The sequence below is a fragment of the Amphiura filiformis genome, chromosome 1 (assembly GCF_039555335.1).
Source record: "Amphiura filiformis chromosome 1, Afil_fr2py, whole genome shotgun sequence".
Taxonomy (NCBI): Eukaryota; Metazoa; Echinodermata; class Ophiuroidea; order Amphilepidida; family Amphiuridae; genus Amphiura; species Amphiura filiformis.
In genome coordinates this window covers 67,866,181-67,880,631 of record NC_092628.1, presented here as the reverse complement: position 1 = coordinate 67,880,631, position 14,451 = coordinate 67,866,181, and positions in this window count along the sequence as shown.

The window sequence follows — 14,451 nt, the reverse complement described above, 5'->3', positions numbered from 1 at the left end:
CCCCCCCCCATTTCTAACAAATGCAACCAAGTTAAGATATATGCAAAAGATCAAGGTTATCATGTCCATCTTTTCATCTGAAATAACAAACGAATAACCTGGATGTTGTCTAATACACATGTCACTTGTATGACCCACCCTATGACCCCCGGGAGTGGTGAGTCACTTTACATAGGTGCGTCGGATTTAACTATACCATGACCCACATGTGCGTCTAAACAATGACTGACATTTGCCGACACTGACTGAGCCCCTTGTCAAAATTGTGACGCCCATGCTAAGGATTATGACTGTCCTCATGACGCAAATTTGACTCACCATTAGGTATTTTGACTGACACTGATCGCCTAACCATTGACGCACCTAGGTAAAGTGACTGACACTGACGCACCCCTCTGGGTATGTTGTGGCGCTTTATATTGAGTAAATGACCGTACCCTGCGTCACTAATTGGTTGGTAAATGACCCAACCATGACGCACATCCCCGGGGGTCCTAGGGTGGGTCATACAAGTGACATGTGTATAACTCTGATGTAACTAACAGCCACTCGAGTGGAGCGCCCACACATTATTTGCTGCTGCAGTCCTAGTTGTTATCAAGTAATAAATTCCCAATGCTCAATACTAAATACATTGTATAAAAGCTCCCCACCAAGAATCAAATGATAAAAGTATTAAAACTAACCATTTACAAGAGCTTCATTTGTTCAGTCCATGCATACAACATGTCCCTGATATTTACTAGACCAGGACAAAGATTGAACGGGTGAACCACTCTTGGCCATTGGCAACCAAAAATTGGTCAATGTTTACCTTCTGCCAGGTTATTCCACTTACAAAGTGTTATCAGAGTGGACAACCATCCTCTTGACCAATGCATTCCATTCCTATTGAAGGTGATATTCATTGAAATACAAATGGGTATCAATGGAAAGCTTAGATCATGCACTGTATTAATTTTTTTTTCCAAAATCAAAAAATTAAACAGGAAGAAGTAATAACTGATTTAAATTTCGAAAAATGGACCCCCCTAATGACCTTGTAAGATATCCGAAACGGAGCACAAAAATATGACGTCATGCATGGGACACACATGTGTCTACATCACTGAGGTTGTGTGTATCGCTATGAAATATATGACATCGAAAGGAAAACCATTTTACATCCCAAGATCCTGGCAAAGCTATCGAGTTGTTGCATTTGCATACGTAATGTGATAGGGTTTGTCTTAGCCTGATTCAGTACAACTTGAATTGTATGCTATTGTTTTATAACAAAGTTGCACACTTAAATTTTGTGCAAGAGATTCTACCTTTCAAAGAGTTGTTAGGAATTCACATATCATTCTCTTATGAAGATCATTTTGGTAACTGGATTTTCTGTGGGTCCTGGTACACAAGTATGTGCCTACTTTTTAAGATGGATCTGCAGAAAATTTATTTCATTGTTTTGTTTGTTTGTATTTTGTCTATTATCTCCCATAAAAAGTAAAAACGAACTGATATTATCTTCAAATTGATATCCCTAAGTGTTAATAATTAATAAGTGGCTACATCTATTTGCTGCCCGCCACGCCAAACATCAACCATTTCCGCTCAATTAGTAGCTTGCCAGGGATGAAATGGTCAAGCCAAATGGACGCACTGACTGACCAATCATAACACAAGCAGCCCAAAGCTGTGCCACCTTTGTCATGGTCAGTTGACCTTTCAGGCACAGAGCCAATTGGGATTAGGTATGGAGAATTGGAGTGGGATCAGTTTCAACTAAGGAGTGACCCATCAAGCATTTGGTTTAAGCCCTTTCTAGGTTTAAGTCATTCCTTAAGCCACTGCTGCCATGCCTCAATTAACTATCTGAAAAGTGTAGAGCTAAGTAACTGAGGTCAACCCGAAGAACTGAAATCGTATATCTGAAATAAGGATCCATTCAGGCACATTTCTGATTCAAGAGGGTCACCTACGCATGTAACTGTAAAACAAACTTCACCTTCTTTCACTTCAAATACATCCATGCTATCATTCTGGGAAGCAATTTCGGCAAAAATGAGATAAGCAATTCGTGCACGGATTCTCCTAAAATTGGTTTGTGAGAATCAACATTGATTCACATAAAATGTTTAGTAAACAACATGTGGGTAATTAAATGAGGAATCAATTTATTCTTCCCAATTCTATGATGAGAATCAATGATCATGGGGTTCTGATTGGCTGATTTGTCTGACAATCATAACAACAAACCGATAATTTGATTGGCCGACTACGCATCAAAGCCCGATTAACAGCCTCATGCCCCATTTTACTAACACTAAACAGGTGAAAGCTCATATTTTTCTCATTAACATATTGAAATTAGGTGTTCCGAATAGTTATATTTCCAAAGAAAATGTTGAATTAGTCTGGACTGTTGTATACCACATTTGAGACTTTCGACAGTTTTTTGATGATATCTGCAGAAATACACTGATTTAGAACTTCTAATTTCAATATGTTTAAAATGAGAAAAATATGGTCTTCAATTTGATATCAATATATTACATGATCATGATGATATAGATATCAGTAATTCGTCACATTTACAAGAAGCCATTACATGTTCTTTTTGCAGGAATGCTTGAAAGGAACAACATTTTATGTTATATTGTTAGGTTTTAAAATATATCAGGTTCGCAGTCAATCAGAGCAAAACACTGCTATAATTTTCTGGAATCTAGTGGAATGGACATACAGTAAGCAAAATAATTAAGGTAGCAGTCGTGTTCACCCCCATATGTCCTAAATAAAGACAAGTATGTCAAAATTAAAACAAGCAGCCGATGCCTGTACTATCTTTAGCTCTGATTTTAAGACCTTATTTGTTCAAATTGGTTGAGAATCAAAGAAACAGGAGTCCAAAACCTGATGAAGATATGAAATAAAAAGTTGGACTTTTGTATTCTAATCAATGAAAGCACAACGCCAGTTTTTCGTGCTAATCAATGAGAGCACAGCGCTAGTTATCTTGTTCGCGAACGCTTTGTGTACAAATCAATAGGGTATGCAATGTGGCAAACTGTAACTTTTAAATTTGCATCTTCCTTGGGTTTTTGGATCGTCGTGTCTTTATTTCTTGAACAATGTCAACGAATGAGGTCTTAAATTCGAGCTAAAAGATGCAGCTATTGGCTGTTGGTTCCAATTATGACATATCTGCCATTGTTTAAGATATACAGGGGGTGAACGTAACTGGTACCTTAATTTTTTGGCTTACTGTATAACAGACCTTTTGTTTGTGAGCAAATGATGTGAAAAATATACTAGCATAATATCAAATAATTGTTCATTATTTTATTAGCTGGTCATTAAATAGATCATTCATTCAGTGATCTCATTCATTTCACTAAATCCCTGACATCCTGTCCATTTAAACATCACAATCTTTCTCAGGTTTGCCCATACTTTGTATTTGTCAAATCAAATTTATGTCATTATACTATAGTTAATTTTCTAGTATGATAGTATCTAATCAATTAAATTGTTTTCATAATTAGTGAGCTGGAAACACCATTAGCTCAAAAAATATCTAGTCAAATTATCTAAATGCTAATCACACTTTACTCTGTCACAATATATATGGATTGTTAGTTGTGATTGCTGAAAAACAACCACTTTTACAAATTACTTTAATCTCATTAAATATTGATGTAAACAAGTAGGTATACAAGAAAATGAATCAACTCATCCGAACTGAAAAAATATCAGGGGCTATATTCTATTTCATCAGTAATCATCGAGGTCAATCTCACACAAACAAAAATATGAGAAGAAAAGTAGCTATTGCCCACTGGTTTAAAAGCCAATTACTGCCTGCAGATATGCATTTTCTCCAAGATTTTATTCCCATCCAAACTGACCTAGCAAATAAGGCAATTACTAAGATGCGCTTCTAATAGACCAAGCTGTTAGATGTTAAACACAGTATAACATCAGCAAGGTGGACATAGCACCAGCCGAGGGCTGCAGCAACACCACCGCAACATAGAGTACCTTTGTTTTTCTTCATCAAGTCGCGATTCGATTTTGATTTCAAAAGTCGCTATTAAGTGTTGTTTAGGAGCACCATTTTCAATTTGACTAATTCCCATGTGAAGTAAGCATCAACATCCACTGAATAATTTAAATGGTATTTATCTGTTGCAATCAAAATCACATAATACCTTTCTTCCTACCTGTACTTTGTGCGGCTTATAATTGGCATAAATATTTTTAGTGCGGATTAATATAGAATGACATGCACACAGTTGGACGCAGCACCTACACTAGTTGCAGTTGCATTGCGTGATTGGCTTGCGCTTATGTGAATTTATGAGAGTGTAAATTGGGATTTTATCGATGCATTCAGTAAAAAAAACTGAATCACTTTTGTCAAATAAAGCCAAACAAAGTATAGTAACAGGTATTAAGAGGGCTAATTATTAGTACATTTGTCCAAGTTTTGAAATAACAAGCACTTGACTAGGTGCTTTTCCAAATAACAGGTTCTCTAGAGCTCCACTTGTGGTTTGATAATGGCTTCTTGTGTTTTAAATGGGTCATTGTATTTAGGTAACAGTTTCAAATCAAATCAGTGTCAATTTACTAACAAAACACTTTCCTCTTGCACAGGTTCTTTTCTTTTCTTGTTAATAAAGATTACTGCTAGAGTGAGTGTGTTCTCTAGTATAATAGGTCATTGCTGTCCTGGGATTGCTGTCTTCTTTTAACATAAATGTATACAAATCATCATTGTTTGATACTCTCAACAGATATAATGTCTGAGCTGAGTTTATTATACTCAGTTGCTGAAAACAGTAGAAAGTACATTGTCTCATAATTCATACAAAGTAAGCAATCAAGGTACAAATTGAGCTTTATTATGCTATACCCACTTAGAACCAGAGAGACATGATGAAGTGTGTTTAACAATCATAGAGCACTAAAACCTTGTTGATGGACACCTTTCTTGTCCTGAATTATAGCATAGTGCAATTAGCCACAAGGAACAATGTAGCATGTACACAACAACAATGCATTTGCTGATGTACAACTTTTTTCTTCTATCATAGCACATTGTATACTAATAGACATGAGGAACATTGCACTCTTGAGAACCATCAGCCTTGTGTCCTTGTCCTCAAACATTGAGGTCAAGCTGACAAGGCCTCCCATAAATTGTAGCCTGAGGCCATGGCCCACTTATTCCATGCCTACTAACCCCTTCACCCTGACCATCCCTACTGGCCATAGTTACTATGTAAACAGGTCAGTGGAACTCGGCCACATGGCCGTTCACCTAAGGGATCACCTTAGCTTTGCACACTTTTTAAATGTGTCATTTTGTGATGCTGATGTTGCAATGTTATGAGTGTCCACATGCAATAGATGATGTAAATTACATCATACATGAGCCTGTGTCAATATTAGTTTTCACCGTACAACACAACTCATCACTGTTACAAAACAGAACTATACTCCCACCATATCTCCAGACCTAGGCATGCAATGGTTATAGCAAATTCATTGAAATTTTGAACTGAATTTCAGCCAATAATGATGTCCATATCTATTTAAAGCCCGTTAAATGCACAATTATGTTGGCCATAAATTTGCTGGTTTCAATTAACTTAAACCTACCAGTACATTCCCTTTTTTTTTGCTAATAACACAAACTTGCATAATATACATATATTCTTTCACTGTCATGGCACATTTTCAGTAACACATTTTAATATATAAAATGACGAGATAATCCATGAGAAACTGTTTGGTTTATAAATCTTCTTTGACATTTTATTGCAATTGTTTATATCACCAGCCCAATCAAATAGATGATCAATATACAAAGTTTCTGCCTGTAGGAGATACAGTTTCTCTCCCTTCAAGATTTATGGAGCAAGTCAAATTATTTAGGTGCGCTTATAAATCAACATCATCAAGCTTATTAAAGCCTTTGGTGGCTGAGCAGTTTCAAACAGTAGCAGTAAACCATGATGAATTATAGGATTAGATGCAGTCATTTGCATCTGAAATCAAGAAAATAATCAATCATATAAATGCATTGGCTTTTATCAGATCTGAGACATGTTCTACCACTTCCCTGGTTCTGCAGAACCTATTTCACCCTATCCTGATTCAAAGCTAAGTATATTTACATGTTTTTGTGTGTACTTTAAATGGCACAATATGTTGTTTAAGTCTTGAATTTTTATGCCTATTCCTGACCTGTTCAAGTGAGTACTGCTATCTGGTAATCGATTCTGGTGGATGGGGTGCCATAGGGATCCTAGTCAAGGGGTGTAACATAAGTCACCTGATTGAAGACACCAACATGCTTGAGTGGGCATCAGGCATTTTATGGTAAATGTTCAATGTTACAGATTTTTTACCGGGAGGGAGGGGGTTCACATGCATGCTACTGTGCCCCTACAACACTGGTAAATTTTCAATGTTACAGATTTTTTACCAGGAGGGAGGGGGTTCACATGCATGCTACTGTGCCCCTACAACACTGGTAAATTTTCAATGTTACAGATTTTTTACCGGGAGGGAGGGGGTTCACATGCATGCTACTGTGCCCCTACAACACTGGTAAATTTTCAATGTTACAGATTTTTTCCCGGGAGGGAGGGGGTTCACATGCATGCTACTGTGCCCCTACAACACTGGTAAATTTTCAATGTTACAGATTTTTTTACCGGGAGGAGGGGTTCACATGCATGCTACTGTGCCCCTACAACACTGGTAAATTTTCAATGTTACAGATTTTTTACCAGGAGGGAGGTGGTTCACATGCATGCTACTTTGCCCCTACAACACTATGCCTCTGCTCTGCCCCAGTCCCCACAGACCCAATATGGCTTTTATATACCTGCACAGATAGTATGGTGATGCTGTCAAGCAAGAGCCAGTACATTTGATGTGAGCAGGCCTGATCTGTAACACATATCCTGTTAACTTCTCCTAATATTATCCTCCCTCCACTGTTGTGTTCTCAGGCGATTGACCTCATTACTCAGGTAAACACAACAAACTGGATTGTTACAAGGAAAGAGGAGATCATACTATACTACTAGTATAAACCTGCCAGGTTTTATGCAATCAGATTTTTTACTCAACAGTAATTTCACTTTTTTCATTGACAGAATGAAATTGGTTGTATCTTCCCTGTGTAGGCCTATTAGAGGCCGACAATTTTTGAAATGAGAACCAAGTGTATGTGTGTATACAAACAATGTAAGCCTATAATGCAATGCATCATAAATTGGCACAGCATAAATTATTTATATTTGCACTTGCTATGAAATGGAAATTACAAGATTGAATTTTATAAGGGCAGGCCAAATCTGTCAAATCCATTTTCGCTGTGAGTGTGTGTTTGGAGTGGGGGTGTGCACACATGTGTTGTGATTCATCACCATTCATAACATTAAACAATAATTATAAATAATACAAAACCATCTTCTGATTTAGCATACTTAAACAAACCTTCCCATTCATAATATTAATCAAGGCAATGTGAGTTAATTTAACCTCCTTACTGACCTTAATCCAAAAGCAAGTGACTCATTGTAAAATAATTCCATGGGATAAAGAACAATAAATGTACCATGTTTGATATTATAAATAAACCTGATTTCTGCATGCCTAATAGTTCATAAATATTATGTGTCTCTATAAAGGGGTGGGGTTTGAGGCTTTACTAGATTTTCAGAATCAGTGGAGGGTTAAGATAATTTTATATATACATTATAGAAAAAATAACAAGTGTGAAATGTGTACACATGTGTTCAGAAATTGCAGGTGACAGTTAACAAATTGCATCATTAAGACCAAGTCCACACTAGTATATTTTCTGATTATGACACTTTTATGATAAATGAATGATAAGAGCGTCCACACGGTCAGTACCTCGTAATTGTGGTGTCATAAATTCAGGTTATACACACACCACAACAATCAAAAAGTCTATTGATACAGTGACAAAATGCGTACATACAGGTAATTTTCATCAGCAATAATTACGACATGATCATGCTACAAACCGGCCCAATGATGGAAATTTTCATCATTTGCAAATGATGACACGATTGTAGTATGCCAACGATATTGAGCGGACACACAATACTAATATCATAATTCGATTATGACATGATCGTAATCAACTGAAAAAAAAAAACACACTCGTGTGGACCGGGTCTAAAACTAGAATCGGTGAATCTAAATTCCCAAACTTAATTGCTGTTCCGTGCTCAGGATTTGCTATTGTAAACTTGTGAAAGTGACTGACAATTTGAAAAGTAGAAAACAGATTGCACACTATCATTCATATGCATACAACTCTATGGGAAATCTAACATAGATTGCCATACAGAAAAACTGAGATCCTGTAACTCTGGTTGAAATCTCTTGATAATTAGGGTCTTAGAAGCATAACCAGTTTAAAGGTATGTAACTGCAACAACATCACAGTAGAAACTGACTGAATGTCAACAAGGCACACTAAAAAGCATGTTTTCAGGGTGCACAACATCCAATCTGGAAGTATACTATTTCAGTATTTTCTTCCAATGAGTGACTTGCAAACATGGCGGTGTCCATTTTCTCTGGTTTCATTCAGTTGATGAAAGTAGATGTGTGCAGTAGGGATCAAGGAGGGAAGGAGGGAGGGAAGGAGGGAGGGAGCACTTACCTAGATCAGTAAACTCATGACTCGTCATCATTGCTAGTAGATCAACATCTCCCTCATCAGCCTTAGCTCCTTTGTGTTTGTAGAACACCTTATAACCGATGATCGGTGTGCCAAGACTGGGAAGACCCAAATTCACTTGGATGGAAGTTGGACTTGGTGTGCTCAACTCCATGTGAGGTGCATGAGGAGCTGCACAAATGAGAGAGAGAGAAAACAAATGAAAAGGAATAAAATACATGTTAATAACCGACTCAACAACAGAACAAACAAACAAACCTAAACCGATGTTATTGAAAAATTTAAAAAAAATCAGCATTTGCGGCAAAATCTTTAACATACACAAAAATAACATCAAATTGCATCATCAAATCAACCAAATAAAATTACGCTGGAGGACAGGCAAAAGAGGCCAGAAATATATAGCCATCAACAACATAACATAAACATCCAAAATTCTAAAAATAAAAGACAAGACAAAATCACAATAACAAAGGGACAGTGCTTGAAAGAAACAGTTCTTGTATTCAGAGAATTTTATTGTTTTTTTATGTTTTTCATCAACAGATCTGTCATAAAGCCCTGATTGATCCCCTGTACACTTCCGCAAAATGCAATGATATTTTGTGTTAAATATGTATGTGATCTATTGATTCTCTATGCACCTGTCAAATTAAATATACAATAAAAATAGCAAATATGTATTTATCTACTAATACTTTTAATATCAAATTTATCTTGTTTTGAAAAACATATTTGCAATATAATAGTGGGTGGAATGTAACACAATGGATTTATTCATGCCTATTATTGTTAGGAATGTAAACTTTCTAGAGACTTATTTTCACTGGGAAGAAATTTTCATGTGAAGTAGGTTTACAACCTAATAAGCATCCTGCCCATAATTACCAGCCATGGGTGCAAACTAAACTTGTTTTAAGGTTATACTAAACTTTGCAATGATCGATCCAGAATGAGACTGCATGTAGCCCCCTTTAAAATTATCTATTTCTGGAAATAAATCACGTCGAGAGAAAACACATACAACGTCTAAAAGCGGAAAGTGTAAGGGTTATTATTATGCTTGAATTTTCCACTTGGCTCAAAAAGAAATGTACTTTTCAAACATTTCAAATTTTTTCAATATCCGAACATCAAGATTTTTGGGAACACGGCCATAATTTCTCAGTGGAAGTGGCGATTTTGTTGGGAACTACCTTTATTACAAACAAGTCAATAAAAGAATGTGCATATTCATTCTTGATATTGCTTGTCTCGATTTATTTTAGTAAGCTTACATGTTTGCGAATTTGAAGTAAAATGGCCTCCACTTGTATGTCGTTTTGTAACCAGTAATAACAATTCCGTGCACGATTTCATAGACAAAATTCTGACCTACATTATTTCTATAAACCCTCTTCTATATGCAGGTGCTATTTAAATTTTTATTTCGATAGCAGAAAATTGAGATATTTGCTATTTTTTTTTTTTTTCTGCTGTCAAATTGTCTAGTTTCGCGATAAAAGATACAGCGAAATCAATTTTTTTTTAGAACCATTTCACCTCGTTTCGGCTTGTGCTTTGAAGTACAAACTTTAAAATTGATATAGTGATTCTATATTTCAAGCTGCGTCATACTGTGTTTTTCTTACCTCTGATTGTCGCTGCTCAAGGCCAAAATTGAAATTTTTGGACAAAAGTGACACTCTCATTTTTTTAAACACGCTGTTTACGTATCTGACGGGCTCTATTTGCCCGATAAAGTGAGTGTTGCCGAGTTTGGATTTTAAAATATTTAGGTATTTTCTAGGTTAAAATGTTAAGCCAGGGAGCCGGGGGCATGGAAGGAGAAAATGTTGGGGGGTGGGGTAGTTAGGACAAGAAAAAAAATGTGCACATTTTCATGCTTGCTGCGCTTGCGACAGGTAGATATTTAGAAATCCATTTAAGGTATGGGTATGAAAATTGGGGATCCCAAAAAATTGGCATATAGGCCTAGGCCTAGGCCTATGAAAAGGGGGTGGGGCATTTTCGGCAGGCCAAGGGAGGGGCCACAAAAATTTGGCAGTCAGGGGGTGCGGACAAGTGATTTTTGGCTGGCGAGACGGGAGGCAAGCGATTTTTAGCGAGTCGCTTGGAAATTTTGGCTTATAATTAGTAGGCTAATACCGGTACTGATTGCACAGCCTTTTGATTGCGAGAACGGAATTTTTTGGCAAGCCGGGGGGGGGGGAGGGAATAAATTTTGGCAAGTCGAAAGGGAGGAAGAATGACTTTACCTAGCACACATTAAAGGGGCATTTCGTGATCCACAACCTCATACAACCCCATAGGCCTCGTCCTTTCTCACAAGTTAAGATTTTTATACCACTCATCCCGCTCTGGCCACATGTTTAGGAATTTTCATGAGATCAATTAGTTAAGCAATGGAAAATATTGCCAAATTTGAATTTCGTTTTAAAAGCCTACTCCCCATTAAAAAAAAAACACTAATTTTGGGGGACTAAAAAAGTTCTGTAAAATGAAACAAAGGCTGCCTCAATCTTAATTATTCATTTAAGGCCAGGCCTTCATTTCTGAAAATAGCGGGAGCTCAGTTAGTCCCTGTACTCAGGAGCTTGACAAGGAGCTCAATTATATAATGTCAATATTAAACCATAGGAGCAGCTCAATAAATGCCATTGGTAAAATTATTAGGCCTACGATATTTTATTTGACTGTGATCCGTTTTAATAGGCTATATACACTGTATATACCTTTAAAATTTCTAAAATTGGTGGAATTGAACAAGCTCTAAATTACTCAGACGTCCAGCATAACCAAGGGCAACTGGGGTGGGTGGGAAAGCCCCCCCTAGCTATGGCCATACCCGTAGTGGCGGAACCAGAATTTTTTTTCGCTGTGCTTGTTGGGGGACGTGAATTTTTGACAGGGGCACTTGGATATCATTGCACTAACTTGCCGCAAAAAGTGGATAATTACATAATTGTGGGGATTTTGCCTAAAAACTGGGTGGGAAAGAAAAAATATTGGAAATACTGCTCCCCCCTAAGCGGCGCCACTGCATATCCATCCATGATGCTAGAATGCGGAAGTTCTGGCGCTGAAATTCAATTTCAATATCACGAGTTTTTATCAGGGATTTTACCAAGGGAAGGCGATAGGTGTAGGATTTTGCTGATAAACCAGGCAACCCGAGAAAGGAACTGAGGTGTGGCTAAATAAGGGAGTGTTCATAATAAATATTTTCCATTATCATACTTTTGACGCGGAAGAGAGCATAATTATTTGAAGGCGTACATCGTGTCAGTCACATGATCACATATTTTCTGTTGAAAGAGAAACGCACATGTCTCTGATTAGCTCGGGGATTCAGCTACTGCGCGCTGCGTGCTGGCCTGTTGTTGTCCCGGGTTGTTGTCCCGGGTTGTTGTCGAGTGGAAATGGAAAATTTATGAATGAACTTCCGCAACTGTGCAACATCATCACGCAGCGGCGCAGCTGGGATTTTTTCCAGGAGGGGCAAGACTGTAGGCCCTATGGGCGGGCCCAAATCCACCAAATTTCCCACTGGGGCGGGGGCCCAAATAGACAATTTTGCCAGGCTTATTGATAATAATCGTATATGGTAGGCCTATTGAGCTGTATTGCATATCGTTTGGATTCCCCATCTCTCTGCCCCTCCTCTCACCCTCTCTTTTTTTCCTCTTCCCCCCCCTCTTTCCCTCTTTTTTTCCTTGCACTAGGGGGCGGGGGCCCAAATAGGCAATTTTTGCAATTGCCCCCCAACAGCTTCTACGCTACTGTCATCACAGTAGACATACTGCGGTAGCCTACAACTTCAAGAAAGGTTTACAGACAAATATAGGTCTAGTAGGCCTATCAAAATGTTATATTTTATATTTTCTGGTGGACTTGCGGAGAATATCATGTCATGGAGGGCCCGGCGCTGGGTTGGGTTGGGGGGGGGGGGGTCTCAAGGCATTTTGGTATGCCTACCCATGCTTGATTCCGGGAGGTTTTTAGCAGGCCGACCATTTTTTTATAAAACACCTCAGTGGTCTCTTCAAAACATTTGTACAGCTGAGGGATCAAAGTCACCCACATTTGGCCTAATTTGGCGCTTTTTTATTGGGCACTTTTGCCAAAATCGCCCAAAAGTTGGTCTTCGCTGTAAACCCACCCATCATAGTCGTTGAAAAGGTAGGCCTAGGCTACCCCAAAACTGTGGCACATCCACGAACCGAGGAGAGACCTCCAGCGGGTAAAAACACACCTCTAAGCGGGACCAGATTTATAATTTAAAATAGGCCTACATTTTGGAAGCCAGTCATCACGACAAAGCAGGCCATGGTAGTGTTAATGGTATTAACACTTTGATTTTAGGCTTAAATGATGAGTGTAGGCCTATAAATTGCAAATTTGCACACACCCGGGGAACCTTCTCAAGTTGGTTTGGGTAAGGATGTGAGGCTGTGACTCCGAAAAACTACTGATGCGATTTTAAACCAAATTTGAATAAAACAGACCCAAAATTGTATCAACTTTTGGACTGAAAGTTTTCGCATAAATTTTTACTTTTTCGGAGAAAATCATTGAAAATACCCTTCTTAAACCTAATTTTCAAGACACCGAGGGTCAATAAAATCATGGCTAAAAATACAACAGAGTCTAAACTAAATGGCTGAAAATGCACCCCAAATCTGCGCACATCACGACACCGTATTTCACCTTATAGATTTTGAAATTATACGCAATAAAATAGGCCCGAACTTATCCCAAATTATCCCCGAAAAAATATTTTTTGCAGGTGAGGTTGGAGTCTTATTATATTTATTCTCAGAGAGGATAGGGGTTGATATTTTTAGCAGGGTACAGTTTGTCTTGTTTTTTTTTTTTTTTGACGTTGAAGTTCCAGATTCTTTTTTTCTTTTTTTATTATTTATTTATTATTTATACTCTGTACGTGGTTAAAAAGACACACGACAGCTACAGAGAAGCCACGAAAAAACTCCTGTGAAGTGCATGAAAATGACCCGAAAATGTGCCAACGAAACACCGAACAGGAAGATAAAATAAAAAACAAAACCAAAAACCCAGGAAATTGTCCCCACTAAAATATATTATGAACACTCCCTTATGAAGTCTGCCCTCTTCCGGCTATTCTGGTAGTAGGCGTTGACAATTACCTTCTGGCGATTACCATATTTTTGAAGCATGTTTGAACCCGATTTGTTCTCTATTCACATTTTTAACGTTGCAAGTAACATTTCAAGACCTCTATTTGTGACAGGTATTTAATTATCTTGCTAGAGATGTACCTAAAGTTGAAATTCAATATTTGGATCGCAAAGATCGAGAGATATAAAGTTGCTGAATATCAGTTTAACACCATGGATCATATGAAGGCGTCGATATGAGCGATTATGATAGCTAAGCAAAATGGCTGGGATACAGGTTGTATAAATACTACATGAATATTCATGAACTATACAGATTCCATTCTTCTCTAATAATAAAGATGTCAATCACTCTCCCAGACGACCGTTGCTAGGCGCTTGTAAATACAACTAATAATAGTGCTTGATAACATCTAAAAAAATAGGCTAAAAACACATTTTTACAAAATTTTTTCCGGTTTTTTTATTTCACATAATATTAATAAGTAGACATATTTTCTTACGTATAAGGTAATAATATATTTTTTCTGGAGGTAAAGCCCTTCAACACTTTGTTTAACCTTAAGC